This window comes from Sturnus vulgaris, chromosome 4 (assembly GCF_052056855.1).
Source record: "Sturnus vulgaris isolate bStuVul1 chromosome 4, bStuVul1.hap1, whole genome shotgun sequence".
Classification (NCBI taxonomy): domain Eukaryota; kingdom Metazoa; phylum Chordata; class Aves; order Passeriformes; family Sturnidae; genus Sturnus; species Sturnus vulgaris.
The window spans coordinates 9,570,142-9,589,800 of record NC_142246.1 but is presented as its reverse complement, the minus strand read 5'-3'; the positions used below and the strand labels follow the sequence as shown (position 1 = coordinate 9,589,800).

Below are 19,659 nucleotides of genomic sequence, written 5' to 3'. Positions count from 1 at the left end.
AGATATAAGAGGAATAGTTTTATTTTGGCATATCATCAGCTACTCCAGCTGATGTACTTGCAGGTTTTCTTTCAAATCTTTAGAGATGTTTGCACATCAGATTTTCCAGGATTTCTCTGTATCCAATAGCTAAAGTAACAACGAACACAGCAGACAAGCCTTCATGTCAAAGTAAGTTTACCAGCACCTCTGAAACTCTGGAAAACAAGGTTTCAGGACAACTTCAGTTGGTCCTTATCAACACTTCACAGAACTGGTCATCATACACAACTGTAAAAAAATGGTAATATGACAGTATAGAGTCCAATTTACTCTTGTATCTCTCAAAAACTAAAAAGTGAAAGAAAGAAATTCTGCGTGAATCAATGACACCCTTGAGAGAAATCTGCTTTAATCAAAAGACACAGGCAAGGGCACTCAGCCATCCATCAACAGAGACTCTGTTGCCTTGCAATCATGGAAGTATTCAGGGATTTGAGCTCTCTGTCTTTTAGCCCCATCCTTAAATTAAGTTTACAGCTGATTGAAGATGACAGGTTGTCAAACTGACAGTGACCTCTCAGTCCAAGCAAGAGCTGTCAAGAGATGACAGGCTTGCTGAGACAAAGTTGTCACTTGTAAAAGCCTACCTACCTGTCCCACCACACGCCCTCCAGTCACTTCTAAGCCAATGTGGCTCAAAGGTAAATAAAAGATCAGCAGGAGTCTGTGTGGAACAGGAAACAGCAGCACATGCTCTGAGCAGAACTGGCAGGGGTAACACAAACCAGCTCAATGTCTTCCATGGGTGGATGCAGGTGAATCCCTGTAAGGAAAGAGAGAATTAATATTGTTCTTTCCAACTGACACCTAGCTGAAATGTGGAAGAAAGAAGGAAGAAAATGAAAGGAGAAATTTATGAACAGCAAATAATTAGGAAGAGGAGTTTGCAGACATGAAAAATGGCTTTTGCAAAAAACTTCACCTTGACACTGCTCTGGTGAACCAAGTGGTGGACAGGCTTGTAAGCTTTGTGCTAAGCCAAGAGAAGAGCTGCTCCTGTTCCTGTGGGAATGGCTGGGCAGCAGTCACTCTCCACACCTTTCCAGGTTAAGCATCTCCTGCACTGGGAATTTCATATCGCTGTCCAAGCTCCAGATTCAAGAAATCACCAATTCCTAGAAGACATACTTTGTCTTCCAATGCTGGAAAAGCCTGAAGACATACTTGCAAAGCATGTCAGAGCTCTTGTCTTCCTTCTAATCTCTGAGATTTTGTTATGAAAAATTCTTAATCTGGCCATTCAAAAACAAACCAAGCCTGCTGTTTCTTTTACCATAGAACAATGGTAGTAATAATTGATGTCATATTGTAGTAATAATTGATGTCCTGTTGCCCCTAAAACCCACAGGATTCAGAAGGCAGCAATTACAGTAGCTCTTTTGAGATTTTACTAGTTCTAGGCAGCAGAAATATCTTTAAGAGAAAAAAAATTCTGGCAGCTGAATAAGGATTATTTTAATTTGAGATGTCTCAGATCTGAATATTTCTGATTTGTTCATGCTTATGTATTTCCATTTATGCATTTGTGCATCCCCTCCTGAGATTTAAAGAAGCAACACATGAATATGGAGTGGAAAGAAAATCCCCTGGAAGGAAATAAAAACAAAAAAAAAGTCTACCTTGAAAAGGAATACTGGCTCAATTATATTTTACTATATTTTCTCAATTAATTATACAAAAGCCAGTACAAAGATTTAAACAAAGAGAATAAATGAGGTGCTGCTTCCATTTGATCATTAAATAGAAATGGCTGTGAGGCATTTCCATTTAAAAAAATATCACCCCAGGAGGCATGCTCTTGAGCTCATCACCTCAGCCTGTCTCCAGCACCCTTAAATGGGAAACATTTATGACAACTTTTTATCTGAAGCTTCTTTTAATTGACAGAATTTTGTTGCCACCACTGAAGAATAATTCTATGAGCTTTAGGACATGAATGAAGTGACTGCTGCATATGGACTCTCTTCCAGTTTCCTTCAAAATTCTGCTCCAACAAAGTCCCTCAGAGGTGGCACCTGCCATTTCTCACTGTGAACTGGGCTTTGCAGAGGTAGCCTCACCAAAGTCAAAGATTTGGAACACAAGCTGCTTCTGTAAGTGTTTTGCACTAACAAGAAAGCTTTCCTTAACTCCTAATGCTTCATATGGATGGACGCTGAACACAGGAGGGAAAAAATTCTTGGAAATGAGCATAAAAATCCATACCTGGGGAAGGTCTCAGTATTTCAAATATACTCATGACACTGCACACCTCAGTGGTGTGCAGCACTACTGGGAGCAGCACAGCTGGGAAATCAATCCACTCATTCAGATAGCTGCAAAAAATGAGGAATGCAGTTGAAAATAATTCTCTCTCATGAGGAATTCTGACATTTCACTGATCCATATCTGAGAGGAAACTTGAAAATGCAAGAAGGGTTAGAGAAAAAAAGGCCTACGGATCTGACCTGCAGCCTGAGATATACCAAAAACATTGAACTTGACACTAATCTATGCCCTCACAAGCAGCTACCTCAAGACAGAAAAGAAACAGAAAAAAATATAAAAAAAAGAAGGACTTTGTTATATTATCAGCATTTTATTTTTGATTTTATACAACAGAACTTACTCAAAAGACCTTGAAATATCAAATTAGATTCCAAACAATCTGTGGGTTTTGTAACAGAATAGATTAGTGGAAAAAAATATCATGCTTCCAGAAACAATAGGGCTCAGTTTTACAATTCTTAATAACTAATGCTATGATGGTTTTTTTGGTCATAAAATACAGGTCCCATTAAGTTTTGTATCTTTTCTTTTTAGGGTTTCTCTCTACTGGGTTAGTATAGAGAAATATTAATTGTGGTTCCCCTTAGACATAGCTTTAGTCACAGGCTGATGTTACTCTTCTCTGGAGGTAGTGAAAGTTGTGGGTGTTAAATGCTTTTTCTTGATCTTCATTAATTGGGCCACCCAGATTCTACAATCCTGAAATATTTTCAATCAAAATAACACATTTAAAAAAACAAACAAAAAAGTAAATATATGAGCTGACTAAAAATTGCACTGGATTGTTCAAAATAAATAGATACATTTACATGTTTGGGGTATTTTGCAATTACTTAGACTAGATTTTTGTCATTTTACTGTTAGATCAGTAACTGAACTCCAGGATTTAATGTTCTTAAAAGTATAATTTCTTAGACTTTAAGACTTTCATGGGTTTAAGGGTGAAAGAAGATAATTGTCTAATACAACTCATGATGAGTGAAGCTCCAATGCCCATTTTTGTAACAGAATTTTGTACAAAATATTAATATAATCTGTGAATCTCAGTAGCTGTTTATAAAAAAACAGTTTCCATCAGCAAAACAGAATCCAAGAACTGGGTTTTTAACTCACAAAGGTTTAAGTAATCCAGAAAAAGCCATGAGAGATGCCTGATGAAGAGTTACCAGGAGCCTCTCATATTTCAGAATGGGTTCCAGCGATCCCTGTTTGCCTTCTACAAAAACCTAATTCCTTACTGAAACTTCACAATTTAGCACTTTGTCCTCATCCTACTCGTCCCTGTCCTGCTGGTGATTGTGCTGCTGTGACAGCCTCAGAATCCTGACTGAATCCACTCTTCACTCTTTGGCTCAGCTCAGTATCTCTTTTTGATTCCTTTGGCGTGGTCACAGAGCCACATCTGCCCTAATCTTTACCAAAGCAATTATTATTTTCTTCCAAATTAAATTGGTTACATTTATTGAATTAATTATATTTCAGCGAGTTTAACAGCCCAAACTGATGTAATTCCACACTCAAGATACCTCTGTTTCAGCTGCCTTCATGGCAACAAGTCAGACCACATGTAGGAAGCCACCGATTCTTCAGTTATAAAATCTCCATTATATCAGAAAGAAGCTTCCACAAATATGTCTATATTTAAAGTACTGGAAATGGTAATTTTTGTCTCCTTTTGAGGTGAAAAAAGATATACAGGTTACCTACAATCACTTAGGTATTCACATTGAAAATGCCCCTTATTTGCAACTCATAGCTTAGAAGTTTAGCTGTAATGAAAAGCAGAAAAATGCATAACAAAGTTATTTGAGAGGGCTACAAAATACATATTCATGTATACACACACACACATATATATACAGACTATAAACAGAAGCACTTGCAATAAAAATGAGATTTTACAACCTCTCAAAAAATGCTCACAGTTAAATAAACCTGGAAACTGAGATGCATGAGAGTTTATTGCCTTCCAGAGTCTGACTGTTCCACTCACATACGTTTTAGCCCACAGAAGATAAAAATAATTTTTCTTCCAATGTAGCAATTTTTCAAGAAGTGAGTTAGTCAGTGAATTGAAGCACCAGTATGCAAAGAAAAAAATACTTTCGGAAAAGTTTGTGGAACTCTTTTTTTCTTTACATAAATTATTGCCAAACAACTAGGAGTAACAGATTCACTCCTAGTTTGAAAAATCCACTGATAGGTAATACCCAGTGATCTGGTATCAAGTCATCAAGTTACAACCTGAATTTTTAAAGGCCATGTAATATTGCAAATTAAATCAAAACTGGGAACAGGAATCAATAGAACAGACTCTGTTATGAGGTACATAATGAAATCTGATATCTTGCCTTCCAAGAAACTCACTTTCCAAGAAATAAAGGTCAGTGAGATGTACTGCTTGTATTGCCTGCTTCTGGGACCAGCATTAGTCACTTACACAGTGAATTCTGATGTTTCTCCAAGAGCTCATGGATGCTCCCAGATGTTCCTCTTAATTTATGATTCAGGCACAGACCCCCTCCCACATACTCTTGTTTCTTTGCTCGCCTGTACTATGGAAACATGATATTACTGGATTTTGAGGCTTACATATAAGTACAAAGCTTATTTTGGATTCCTCTAGAGGTTACTAGGACTTATGAGACACTGTAAAAGGCTTACATTTTTCTTTTGTAAGATTATGGTTTTACAATGTAGATAGTGTCAATCTCATCTGACTAGGTTGTGTGTTCAGGAGGTGACTTTTATTTTTATCCTAAACCATCTGTTAGATGGAAATAACAAAGATTTTAACTCTATCTAAAACTTATTTTGAAATAATTCATTTATATCAGGTTCACTTAAGCCTTTCAGTCCACATTTTGATTCCACTTGCAGTTTTTCACTGTAGTAATTCTTTTCGGATCTATATGATTGATCACCCTATTATAACCTTGCTTCAATAAGCAGCTGCCTGACAGACACCATATGTTGTTTAACCTAGATCTGGCAGTGTGTTGTTTAAAATCCTCTCTTGCTGTTTGTTTACTCCTTTTTTGTCATGTCTTTTCATTAGGTGATTTAGCTTTAAATGGGTCACAGCGTTACCTCCTTTTCACAGTAATTTTTTAACCACGTCGCACCTTCTTTCACTCCATACATTTTTCTGTTTCTGTGTGTTACCTCAGTGAAAGCCTTTATCCTGAGCATCCCTACAAATGGTATCAGTGACCACTCATATATTAACAGTTTACTTTATTCCCCAGTAGCATATCAACTGACAGAATTTTCTGCCAGCTATTTCAGGGCCTTGTGATTTTTTTTCCCTATTAAGGATTTTGGAAGGGGAAGGAGGATTTTACTGGAACTCATTTTTCCACATAAAATTGTGCCTTTTTCCCACTCCTCAATTCTATTACCACCTGCAACTTTTCTGCATTGGACTTTAGGGGATTGCCTCTTCATCACTCTGTAGATAATCATTTGCAAAGGTTTTTCTGATCTTATGTAAATGTCGTAATGAGAGAAAACAAAAGTTTGGACTGTAACCATTAGAAAGGCACATCCAAATAACACATTTATTCTAAAGATCTTAAATTGTTTTACAAGAGGATGCAGACCTAGACACTGCAGTTATATCATGGCTTAGCTCCCTGGGGATGCCTCAGCAAGAACCACATCTGAAAGGGCTCAGGGAAAGTGGCAAAGGAATTGAAAGCCTCTGGTGTGTCCTAGCACAGGCCCATGGGATTCAAGGTACCAGCAGAGTTGTGCTTATGCATAAGATACACCAACTGAATATAACTCTTCCCAGAGATAATTTTAAAAACCCCACAATGTTCCAAGAAATTATGTTTTCTTTTTAATATGTGGTATCTGAGGATGGTCTCAAACTGCTTTCTTGCCTTCAGGAAAGTAATCTAAAATAATGGAAGAAACCTCAGAGGATTTTTTTTTCCCAGAATCATTATCTTCACCCTTGTTTCAAAGCAAAAATGCTTTTATGCAGTGGTCAGTGCATATGGAAATCTATGGTGATGTTAATGCCCATGTTCTGCTTCTGTTTTGCACCAGTCAGCAATATCTTGACAATGAGAGAATTACAGATATGCCAAGATTCTCATCTCAGCTCTGTGCTTCTCATTGCAGCTCCCTTTTGTTCTAAAATATTCTATTTTAGCCATTCATTTTCACAAAGATTTGCTATATTATCATGTAGCAGTTTGTATCATTGAGCTATATTTGTTGTCTTTCTTCTGTATTCACATTTTGCTTTCTGTGCTCAAATCCAAGGGCTGAGTAGCTGGAGAAGCTGACAGAATTCATAATGGTAGACTGAACATGAGACTGATATTAATGGAAATTCTTTTTCTTCTCTGTGTCCAGACACAGACTTTAAAAAGGTTATATGTTCCCTCAGTAGGAAATCTCAGGAAGAAGGAAAAATATAAACATGGACATTTAGGTGCAGGTGTTCTCGTCAGCAGAGAAGGAGAGAAGGATATAAAAGAATGCAGTATATACCCAAGTTAAATTCTAAAAAAAGGCTTGTATTTTACAGTGAAAAGAAAGTTGTACTTTATTCCAGTGCAGTCATTGTGGTGAGTGATAAAGTGAGAGTATAATGCGCAATAATTTTAAATTATCATGAAAATTACCCAACAGTATCTCCACGCTTCAGTATCTTGGCTGTCACAAACCAGTGAGAGGAATCATGATGTCTGCTTTTTTTTTTTACATCTAGTGTTGTGGAGGTTCTGCTTAACCTATCATTTACCAATGAAAATGTATCTGATTTTATTCCTAAAGCTTTGAGCAGTGAAAATTATACCCTGTGCATTAAATTAAATTTAACTGAATGTAATGTATAACAGTATATCAAAATTAATTGGTGTACTATTCCATACAAGAAGTGACAAGATACTTCTTCAGCTGTGGAAAAGATAAAGTGTGATTGATGGCAGAAATTAATAATTGAGGAATGTAATTCACTGCAATAGATACAATCTACAGAGCAGTTTTCAAAATGGTTAGGCAAGGCTAATAAGTGGGAAAAGTTTGGCACATCTCTTGTTCAAGAAGCACAAGGTTTTGAGACAAACAAATAACTTCAGAGGTTTTTAAAGGCAAAGAGAGCCAAACTTCAACACCTTTTTACACAGAACTCCAATGTCCTCTGTGTGTACAAGCAAAACGACAGAGCAGGGGAGTCCTGTGTGCTGGGGACCGTGTGTGCCTCAGCTCCAGGGCACAGCACCCACTTTGCAGCCCACTCCACCACTAAAGAATCCTGCTTTAAAGTCAGACTCCTGCCTGCCGGCACCACTTGAAAAGAAAAGAACCTTCAGTGTTTCCTGCTTGGTTTTTATGGCAGAGTCCTGTACCAAAGGCACATATTAAAACATCTGACCCTGATCCCGTTCCTTGCTGCAACCAACTGGTTCAGGAAACAGAGGGCCATGTCCTCTCTTCCTCATATGTGCCCAGGATCAAAAACTCCCACATTTGCACAGGTTATTGGGGCCATACCTGGGAAGGGAGGGAGAGCAAAGGAGGAGACTGGGGCAGAGGTGTTGAGTACCTACAGCAGCATTAGGTGTTGAAGTCTGGTTCTTGTGATGCTTAAATATAGTCTACTCATCAGTAGTCCCTTTTCTTTACACCTGGCTTGATGAACTTGAACAAAAACATAAGTGAAAAAATAGCTGTAAAGAAACTAAAAAATGTGATTACATCGAGTTACCTAGAAGTCTTGTAAATTATCTTTGGGCTGTATAAGAATTCAGATTTTAACTCTTTTGCCCACATGAGTCAGGGGAAGAGCACAGCTCTGCCCTCTCTTGCTTTCCCCAGCTGTGGGAGACCTTCATGCTTTCCCTCCTGTGCAACCAACTGATTGAAGAGTGTCCACACTAAGGACTGGCTTAGGAGTTCAAAAAGGCAGCTGCTCCCAGGCAGCCTTTCCTTCCTCCTATGCTAATGACTCCTAGGCACTGTTTTACATTTATATGATCAATAAAGCCCTTCCCATTGACAGCCAGAGTAGTAAAGGGTTGTGCTGGGTTCAGTGTGCACTAACTGTTTCCAGCTGTCACGATAAGCAGGACATTCAGCTTAGAATTTGCCTATTGTGCATCAGTGTCACAGCCACATGATTTACATTATTCCCACGGAGCTGATCAGTGTCACAGCCACATGATTTACATTATTCCCAGGGAACTGATCCCTTGACCTCTGCTTCCTCCACATGCCCGTGCTGGGGTCCTGCCATCCTCAGCCTGATGAGCTCTGGGGAGCTGCTGACAAGGTCCACACAGTCCCCCAGTGACCAGGCTGCAGATGTGCAACTTCCAGCATCACCTCCTTGTATTAGTATTCCAAGATGAAAGGCGTTAGAAATAAAAATGCTAAAATCTACTGAATGAGCAAGGCAAGAGCTGTACCCTTTATCAGGCTCAAATTCAGCAGAGCATCACTTTACAGGACAAATGTGTTTGATGTTGCCAAGCCATGAAGTTGAAGCCAAGTGCTCTCCCCAGTGCCTGGAGCCCCGAGGAGTGAGTGGTGCTTTCCATCTTTCAGGCAGTGTGTAGCTTGTGTTGAATAAACCTTTTTGAAGTGAATGTATTAGAGAAACCATTCAAGAACAGCTCATCTTTATAAACATCATAATGACTGAACACTCTCAACTAAGTGTGAATAAAATTTGAGATGCAGGTGCAGAGATTAGTAACTAAATTTTTTTGTTTTGAATTCAACATCAAGTGGATTAATTTTTCCCTAACGATCACTGTCACTGTTTAATATGCCACTGCAAATTACACAAAATAAAATTATTATCTGGATTGCAATTCTATTATTGAAATAAATACATAATTGATCTCTTCCTGAGCTTTTTGTTTTTGAAAAAGATAATATTATTCAAGTTACAGTGAAGAAAGAGGCAAAGTGCTAAGACTGAGGGCACTGCTTGCTGCACCACACACAGTCAGGATGCAGCCACAGCTGCCCTGTGCCCAGAAAGGAGAATTTTAACTCTGGGCCCAGACTCTACACAAATCAGTGTTTAAAAGTGTTATGCACTGGCGGTTAAAGCCTGCTCTCTTTCAGTTTATTTGGACAACCCTAAATGAATGACTGCTGAGATGTCTGCTCTTTGCCATCGAAGGTTCTGATTCAAAACCTTTTTGGTGGACATAGGTGGAGATAACGCTGCCTTCCAGGAGAAGAGTTGATAAAGCAACTCAAAATACACATTTTCAGATAAGATGTAGACCACAAAGAAAAAGAGAATTCTGCCATTGGTCATATTTTCTCTCCATAACACCATTTTTTCTCCTGCTTCTCTCTCTGTCTTGCTTCTCTTGTGGTTTTCACCTTTTATTTTATTTTCATCTTCTTCCATCCCCTTATACCTTTTTACCCACAGAAAATGAGTCCTCTTCTAATCACATCTTACAATCACACGTCTAGCATGAGGTACTGGTGTTAATTCTCAGACACTGAGCAGTGCTTGTTGCAGCTCATGTTAAATCTGTGATGCTTACCCACACAACTGCTACTGCAACTCCTCAAGGAGTGATCATGCTTCTTCTTCACCTATTTTAAATTTTCTCTGTGTCTTGTAAAGCGCTTTCCCCCATCAGTTTGAACACTTCCCAAACTTCTCTTGGAGAGGGCGAGATTCCAACACTTTATTGTGGGTGCTCCAGGAGTCATCCTACTGAAACCAATGAGGCCTCTTAAGAATTAAAAGATTACTCAGGAAGCTCATCTTACCAAGGCAACTTTATCTTCTGCACTTGGGAGTTTACTTTGGCTTGATTTAGCAAATTCCTTCTAAGTTCAATTTATTATAAGTATTTTGCAGACACCCTGTCCCTACCTAAAGGCTGCATTTCACAGAATGGTTGTGACTGGATTATCTTCCTCTAGTGCAAGGGCTGGCTCTCCTTTTGCTAAGCACTTCTGAAATCACTTTCTTTCAAGCCTCGGGGACCATCTTCTCTTTCCAAGAGAGGAACAAGTTAGCACTATAAAAATGTTCCGAGGTTCATACCCAGTTCTGCATAGTTTCAGGTATGAAGAAATCCCACATTGATAAGCAAACTTAGATAATTACTGTTTTATCTGATCACACACATAAAACCCAGAGTTTCATGATGCTCACTGAAGAGAATAATTCCATGATATTCATAATATAATGACACCTGGATTTCCCACAGGCAGAGGCAGAAACTCTTTCTGAAGCAACTGGCACTGCTGGAAAATATAGGCAAATATTTACATAAAGAGACAGTTCTTCAGGTCACCTGCACCTGTAGCAAACATAAACTTCTGGGGAAAAAAAAACTGATAAAGACACCTGACATATTTCTTGCAAACTGCAGCAGCACGTTGAGTGATCCTCACGTGTGGCTGGATCAAGGGCTGTTCCTACTATCCTCAGATTAGGGAAGGGCTTTCAGTCATTCCTTACCATTCCCAAACCAGAATACATAGTTCAATAACAATGAAACTCCAGTTATGTTGAACCTGCAAGTTTAGCAGGATAATCCATAATTTTAGCTCAGAACAATGGGGATATTATGTGGATTTCTTTTCTGGTTTTCAGCGTTCTTTTCATTTAAGCCAGTGATGTATAATAGAGCTGAAATAGCAGATATCAAGTGTTGAATGAGCATCCTTGTCGTAGGTCCCAGAAAAAAAAAAAATATCATTACAGTGCTTATCAACCAAAGTAGCTGCACTGTAAATATGCTATTAGAAAGTCAGAAAATGGCCTATGAGAGGCCCTTTGCTTTGCTGTTTGTCCCATCTCCTGTAAGATGATCTTTTAGCTATGCTCAGACACAGACTGTCACAATGCCTGTAGCAGCCAGACAATCCAACACCTGCAGTGAGATTAATCATTTGAGTTCATTAATGCATTCACTCCTTGATAGTGTTACTCATTTGCACAGCCCTGCATGTGCCCAGGCACTGGCACTACAAAGAAAAAGCCTCTCTCTTGAAAAAAATGAGTCTCATCTGATCTCTGCTCTAAAGGAGGACTTGAGAGGTAAGAAGCAGTCTCAGGCTTTGCAGTGACATCTTTAGAGTTAACTTACATCAGCTGGGGTCTCTGCTGGGTCAGCAACATGGTCAAATGATGTTAGGTACCTTAACTTCCATGGTGTCATCTGGCTGTCACCATCTGCCATCCACAAGAGGTGGTAGGGTTATGAAGAATGAGAAGAGAAAGAACCTGGAGAACTTCCCCATTGCAAGAACTGCATGTAGCCAGATGAGAAGGACAAGGTGCCAAAGGAGCTCCTCTAAGTCAGGCCATGGTCCTGCCCCTGCTGTGCAGGGGTGCTTTGATCATCTCTCCATTGCTGGGTCTTTCCATTGAGCCTCGTGATAGAAAGATGAAGATGGAAGTATCTGTTAAATCACCTCAGGAATTAAGTTAGAGCGTTAAAGAGCATCTTAGGTTGGAAAGGACCTCAACATCTGGCTCAGTTCAAAGTTAGATCAAGGGCCTGGCTACCCTGAGTCCTGAATACTCAGAAATTCCATAGACTCTCAGACACACATTCAAGGGTGATCTGGATTTTATTTTCATATATCCATCAGAATTCCCTGTTGTAGCACATTTCCATTGTGCACCTCTGAGAAGTCTGGCTCCTTCTCCTTAGAGCCTCTCATCAGTGAGGTATCACATTCCCTCAGTGCTCCCCTCAGCCTTCCCTTCTCCAGGATGGACAATCCCAGACTCCCATCTCTCCTCACACATCATGTGCCCAAACTCCCCAAAAGCCTCAGAGACCATCTGCTGGCCTTGTTTTACTTCCTCATCCCTCCCTGCATGGGAAAGTCCACAAATTATCCAGACTGGGATACTGTTAGGAAGAATAAACCAGACGATAGAAACTTGTGTTAATACTGACATCTGAGAGCTATGTTGGTTTGCATAAGACACAAATGAGACTTCAGATGTTAAGGTGTTTATTCAAACCAATCCCCTAAAATTTGTAAAGTTCTTCCATCCCTAAATAATAAGAATATTTTCAAGATGTTTCTGTTTTCCTCCATCTGTTCTTATTTCCTTGGGAATTTGTTTTACTGAGAGAAAATGATGGTCTTTTTTTACTTTCTAGGAGCACCACTGACACATTGCTATGGAAACAGGAAGTTCAATATTTTAGAGTTATAACTTCAGGAAAAAACATGCAGGTACAACCAAGCCCATTCAAATATATTTGCATAAGTTTTTCTTTAATTTATTGTTGTTCCTGGTTAACTGTGTTTTCATCTGTACTAATACAGTTTTGCAGATGTTGGTCTGTTGCCTCATAATTCATCAAGATGAAATGTGGTTTTCCTCTGGTATGGTAACTGCTGATTGGCTTTCATAGAAATTGATTTATCAGCTTCAGTTTGTGTAGATGGACCTAGACGTGTCTGTACCAGGTTCAGGCTTTCTGGAGACTGGGTAAAAACGATTTTGACAGTCACAGGTTTTATTTATCTGAAATTATAAATTAACTCAGAAGATTCTGAAAGTCTTGCCCACCAGGCAACATAATTGTTAGGAAACTACCTGAAAGGAGGATGGATGGGGATTGGTCTCTTCTTGCAGGTAACCAGGGATAGAGCAAGAGGAAATCACCCCAAGTTGTACCAGAGGTGGTTTTGATTGGATATTAAGAAAAGATTCTTCACTGAAAGGATGGTCAGATACTGGAACAGGCTGAGCAGGGAAGTGGTAGAATTACTGTCCTTTGTTCAGAACCATGTAGATACAGAGTCACAGAATCATAGATATGGGTGCCTAGGGACAGTGTTCAGGGGTGAACCTGTCAGTGCTGGGTTAGTGCTTAGACTCGATCATCTCACAGCTCTTCTCCTGTACAACTCCATGATTAACTGCCCATGACTGGTAATTAAAGACACTCTGGACAAAGAGCACCCGGGCACTCACCCTACTGACCAGCCACATGGCAATGAAATAAAATGAAATTAAATGCTGTCTGTATTCACTGTAGGAACTGAAGCATATTAAACACTTTTTCTCACTAAAATCAAGTAATCTTTTTAACAAAATACACTCAGTTTCTCCAGCTTGTACACAACAAACCAAGAGACAGGTCACAGAGACCTCACCAGTGGGAACAGCTCCTGCAGTTACATCTCAAAGCACGTGGTTACCCTTGACCTGTACATGTACTCCTGTAAGTGATAATTGCAAATTAGATCTTTTTCAAAATATTGAGTGCTTGTTAACACTGAATTTGCATCACTCCACTGTTACAGTGTCAGCTGTCACTGAGTTATCAAACATCAGTTTTCCTAACTACCTTGAAAAACATAATCTGCCTTTAAGGACACCCAATGCCAAAACATTGTTGTTATCTAGTCAGCAAGCATTTCAAATTGTATATTAATGTGTTGCCGGGTTAATTATGCTCATTACACCATTAGCAAATCTTATGCCTTCTCTCATACGTGCATTTCTGCTGTGCAGAACACTTGTGCTTATTACACAAACCTCCTGAGCTGTTATCAAGGCTGCCAGCAGGGCTCTGCTCTCAGCATCACCCCTTACATTTCTCCAGGTGAGAGCAGCAGTTGCTTTGCCTTCTTCAGGGAGATTGCAAGTTTGGCTGGTCTTATGCCAGGAGAGATGGAAAAAGCAAAGGGGGAAAGGTCTGCTCCCTAGGAGATGCAGGTGAGGAGCTGGAGATGTTTATCTTCTGCTGAGGGGGAGCATTATTGTGGAAAGTCCTGACTCCTTTTAAAGTATATGCATTCTGCATTTATTTATACATAATTCATACTGCTCAGCTGAAGGAATTTGGGAGTGACTATCCATTATGTAAACCATTTCTCAAAAATACCATTTGCTATGTGAAAAGGAAAAAAAGGATTGATGGCAGCAGCTGTGAAATAGAATCTGTGTTGCAATTAATTATTTAGAATAAAAACAAATCTCCAGGGTGGAAGAGGATGTTTGTCTTACTTTAAATCTTGTTGTCGTCCATGAGTGGAGTTTAAGGGGAGAAGTAAGCTAAAGCTGAGAAGTGATAGAATGCAAATAATTTGTTTCCTTTTTAATAAACATCATAATCCAATCTAGAGACTGGCACTAATTCAATCTACCATGAAACAAACTGGAGAAACAAGGCGATACATTGTGTCAGGGCAGATGAGTGAGGTTATACTCCCTGTAATAAGATAAATGTTATTCACAGAAGATGTAAAACTGTGATTGCTCATTTTCTTGCATTTCTAGCTGATACATATTGTTGATTTAGAAAGGGTCACAATGGCAGGAACCCAGCTAATGTCAGTCTTAAACCCTTGCACCAGAAAAAGTCACTGTGCATGTAGAATTCTGTCCAATGGGAAGTACATGATAATATCTTAAAAACCGGCAATTAATCATGCAAAAAAATGATTCATCTATATCATACACTCAATTAAATGTGAAAATTACCCCAAGGACATTTTAAATATTAGAAAGAATCTTCTACATTAATATTAGGAGAAAGTTATGACTTTACTGTTCATTACAGCCTACGTGCTCATGCCAATAATGGGAGGTTTGGGCTGTCTTTGCACTCCAGACTACCCAAAAAGGTAATACCTGGTAAGCATCGTTCTTTTCAACAAGGAATCCCCTGAACATCAGGTTGTGCATTGTAACTCATGGGGAACACACAAGAGCACCCAGCTTGCTGACAAATGTAGTCAGAGATCAGAGGTCTACAAGCTCTGAATTCCAAAAGGGCTTGTAGGTTCCAAAAACAGCTGGGAGGAAGTGGATCTTAATCAGAAAATTGTTCTTAAAATTCAGGTTAGTTTAAAAATTTAGACTGTGAAAAATACACAGTGTAGATGAACTACAAAGAGTTTGGAGTCCATCAGTCAGAATTAATATTTTTTTGCAAAGCATTGCTGCCTCTCTCCTGTACTATTTAGACTGCAAATAAAGTTTGCATCAGCAGCCATCAATTCAGTCCAAAGACCACTTAGTTATACAGCTCTTGCTTACTTAAAATGATTTTTATTTTTAAATTCAAAATTATTAATTGTGTGTAGAGGTTGAAGCTGAAAATGTATTCCTTGCCCTTGCTATTCCAGCCATATACTTCTGTATAATTACATTAAAAGTTCTCACAAACCTTGCCTAAAGACTGAGATCTACAAACTTTGTCAAAATTGCAGCTTTACTTTAAAACAAAAGCTCTTTCATTTTGAAGTGTCAAAAATGTTCCTGTTTGTTTTAAGAATTACTTTGCCTTTGTTGCTGTTCTCAGCCATATCAATAAGGGGGAATGAGGGAAAATGATGATTTTTCAGTACAGAACAAAATGCTGCCAGAAAAACAGAAGGTCTGTGCCCTAAGTCTGAATACCTCTTTTCAAATGGAAAATAAAAAATCAGGGAGATATACACAAATTGTTGCATATCTACTGCATCTAAATTGCAGTGTATCTACTCCCACAATCAGTCCTTATGACATAAATGTTCCTAGTGATTTCAGTGACTTTCATTTGAGCTGTACCATATTACATATTCAGACAAAATATGTAGAACATTTTTCAAGTATATGACTTTTAAGCATAAAATCGAATCTATTTTCACCCAAGACATTTAAAGCACAAAACATTTCTGTATAAAAGACATATAACCTCGTGTCAGTTTTTCTGCAGTTCACAAGAGCATGCTTTAGGAGTAGTACTAATTGTAGTAGAATTGACAGCAAGAGGAACATAAAATATGTTGGTAACTTCAGATTTTTTGAGGAAGTCCATTTGTATGTCAGAAACCCAGCAGTTACTCAGCCATAAGCTGTGTTTATGCTATCAAGTACTTGCTGTCATTGTAGCAATTGATGTAATTTCAGCGCAGAAAAAAATGATTATTTGTCTACTAAAAATGCAGATGAGTAGTCTCAGGCTTGAGATCTAATAATACAATCTCCCTTGTTAAAACCGGGGGCTCCAGTTGCAGGATAAACTTTAAAATGTGAATTTACAACACATGCAAATTAAAATAAAAATTTTATGGAGAGCTCATATCTTTCATTAGATCAATCTCTGTAGGTGGGAAAAAAACACGGGCTTTTGCGTATGATGTCTTTTTTTGCATCCAAAACAGGTTGGAATGTTCAAATGTAAATTCAGACTGAGAACAACTGTTCTGAATTTAATTAGAAGTGTTAATCAGTCTGATCAGATGAAATAAAAGGTTATTGGTATCTATAAAGTAAAAGAAGGGGTGAAAGGCTGGTTTTCTTTGGAGAATAAAAACGTAACACCATTTATTACTTACAGAACACTGAAAAGTTAGTGAGAGAAAGTGATACTAATACTAATTCCAAGAAATCACTAACAGCCTTAGGTACATGGCTTCATTACTCAGTAGAATTAGGAATTCCTAGAACTGAAAGGTCAACAGAGAAGAGACTTTATAAAGGTGATAGTGGTAATGAATGTTTCCATCCTTTGATTGTTTGTCCCCCACTTAGGTTGATGCTCAGTTATTGAAGTGTGATACAACAAGGGAAATCAAAGCTGTTGGAATGCAGAAAAATGTCACTCTCCGACATAGGTCATTATTGGAGATTTCCTGGAAGGAATAGCCATGCTGTGGTTATTTGTTGCCTTTGTTTCTGGCTTCAGAACGGAGTGCAGGCTCCCCACAAAGGCAGGGTGTGAAAACCCGGCCAGGGAAGGAAACACACTGCCTCTTGTGCCTCTTCCCAGCTCCTCGTCCCTGACATCTACTTTGTTTATAAAATAACCCTAAACTTTAGAGCTACTTAGGGTGCACATGTCCTCTTAAATTACTAGTCTCTTGCCTATTAAACTTCAATATCTTGTCTCTTGTCTCCATGTTCCCAGAGATCCAGCACCAGGATGAGTTTTGCACACATCACTGGAACTGGGATAGTCCCAGGAGCTGAAAGGGGCTCAGCTGAGATGACTGGGGAGAGAGAGGTGGTGAGGAATGTCCTAAAACATTCCTTTCCTGCAGTCTAGATGGAGCTGTCCTAACCAGCTCCTCCTTGCCTCTCACAGCCACACCTGGCTACATTTTTCAGTACAAAGGCTTCCTTATGCTCTTTCTGCAATACAATTAAATAGACCTAGCTATTATTTATACTTCCTTTGAAAAAGGCTGATGCACTGTCTAGCTGATTTCTAGAGTATTATGGATCCTAAAGTTCCTAGAATTCATGGGTCTATATGGCATCTGAGAGGGGATGTGCACTATTCATAAAACTTCCCATAAAACATATGGGTAAAAGAGAATCTGTTTTTGGCTCTTATCTGAGCCTCTCAATTGAGGTTTTTCTAGTTTTCATCATAGTTTCTTTTATCTATTAAGTCACAAGCACTTGGTATGATCCTGGTATCTTTTCCTCTTCCACTGATATTCTGCCATTTTATCAATATGTAACTTTCTAAAAAGAGCTGAAGATGTGAATTGAAAATATTCTTCCATTCCTAAGATTTCCCTAAGCTTTCTGCATAGAATACATTTCTCTTTTAAGTAACTTTGCAAAATAACTCCATGTTGCCATAGCTCCGAGAAATGTATAATTTTCTAATTGTATAATACTGAAGGTAACTTAGATGTGGAAGAGCTGAAGATATTTTAGGAACAGCTGAGATCAGCATAATGCTCCACTCCAATGTCCTTTGTCTTACAGGCCACAGAATCAGTCACAAGCATCTTTATCAAGCCCCAAACCCTTCAGGAGAGACATCTATCCTTGATTAAAAGCTCTGAGGGGTAGAGCCCAGTATGCACCTAGTAAATTTTCCCAATGTGTGTTCACCCTCACTGCTAAAAATATTTCACATTTCTAATGGTATATTATTGAATTTTCATTAAAAGCCACTAATCATTATATTACAGTATGCACTCAGAAATTGTTGTAAGTTTTGGTCTTTTTATATCTTATTGATGATTGCTGTTTTTCTCGTCAGTCTTGGATCAATTAATGACTTTCCCTGAAATATCCTTCACTGTCTCTGCATTGACCAGTGTTATATTAAAGTACATTTAGACAAAAAGGTTAAAACCCTTTCATGTAATGCAATTAGAGCAAGCATGCTTTTACATCCATCAGATGTGAAATCCATTGCACAAAATCCATCATATGGTATGGATTTCAGCTGAAAAAACCCAGATTTTGTTAAACCTTCTGAAGTCCAAGGTTTATCACCTGAGGCAGATATTTGGAGTTCTATTGCAAACATAAGGCTAAAATGCATCCACTGTCAAGAAGCAAAGAGAAAGTTTCTGACCCTGATCACACCGTGGGAAGAGTTTCTTTGAAATCAGTGACAATTAGGACCAAAAAATTAGCTCTAACATCTGTTTTTAACACATTACAGTTCAGCTTCTGCCATTCTTGTTAGCATTAAATAATTCTGTTCACAGTCAAATGCTGTAGAAAAATTACCTAATAAAAAGTACTCGTTTCTGTGCAAATGGTCAGAAGAAGAAGGATTTGGGTATGGAGAAGGATTTGGGTATGGAGAGTTATGGTAGATCTCTGTGCTATTCCAATTCTCTGCTGAAAGGTTGAAGTAACTATTTGAAGTGTTGATGGCAAGTAAGCTTTTATCAGCCTTTCTATTTTGGCTACTGATTAGAGCTATAAAACCTTTGATAAATTTAATGGAATGGGATATTATCCTTATTTGACTTTGTGATTTCAAGTTTTATAGGTTGTTGCTGTTTTAAAAAGTAGCCATTATATTTATTGCTGCAAATAAACAGGAGCCTGTAGTTGCCTTCCCACTTTGGTAGTTAGGTTACAAATATAATTTGAATTTAAAGGTAAATAATATAATATACATTGCTCCACATGTCAGGCAGCACGGAACCAATCCTGCTTGCAATCCCAGTTGTCAGTTTGGTTCTGAAGGTGCAGACTGATGAGCAAACAGTAACCACATCCTCTCAGTGCTGCTACTACTACTACATTTTAAAAATTATTTCTTCAATTACAGTTGTTTCTGAGAACTAAATTCATTTAAGTGCAGGAGTAAAACAGGAATTTGATCTTAAATAGCATACCACATTTTAAAGTGTACAGTATAACCCCTTAATTTTATAGGTCTTGATTTTTTGTAATTTAGAGTCAGGGAGGCAAAAATGGCCATTCAACTGACCTTCTACATAAAACAGACCATTGAATGCCACTGACAATTTCTACAGCAAAGATTCTTTATGCAATTCCTAGAACATATTTTGAAAGGAATTGAATCAAGCAGGAGATTCAATTTTTGGTGAGTTTACAAACTCCATCAGCAAGTATTTAATTGGTTAATTTGGTAGGAAGAGAAAAATATTGCACTT

At 38.4% G+C, this 19,659-nt stretch overlaps 1 long non-coding RNA gene across 2 annotated transcripts in view; it reads right to left on the bottom strand.

Moving 5' to 3' along the window:
- Positions 1-362: 362 nt before the first annotated feature.
- Positions 363-19,659, bottom strand: part of LOC148223868 (uncharacterized) — a 207,389-nt gene continuing 188,092 nt past the window's right edge. For both annotated transcript variants that reach the window (XR_015803008.1, XR_015803009.1), the window contains 2 exons: positions 2,248-2,357; positions 363-805 (listed from right to left, as the gene is read on the bottom strand). This is a non-coding gene — a long non-coding RNA (uncharacterized LOC148223868). The remainder of the gene's footprint in view (positions 806-2,247; positions 2,358-19,659) is intronic.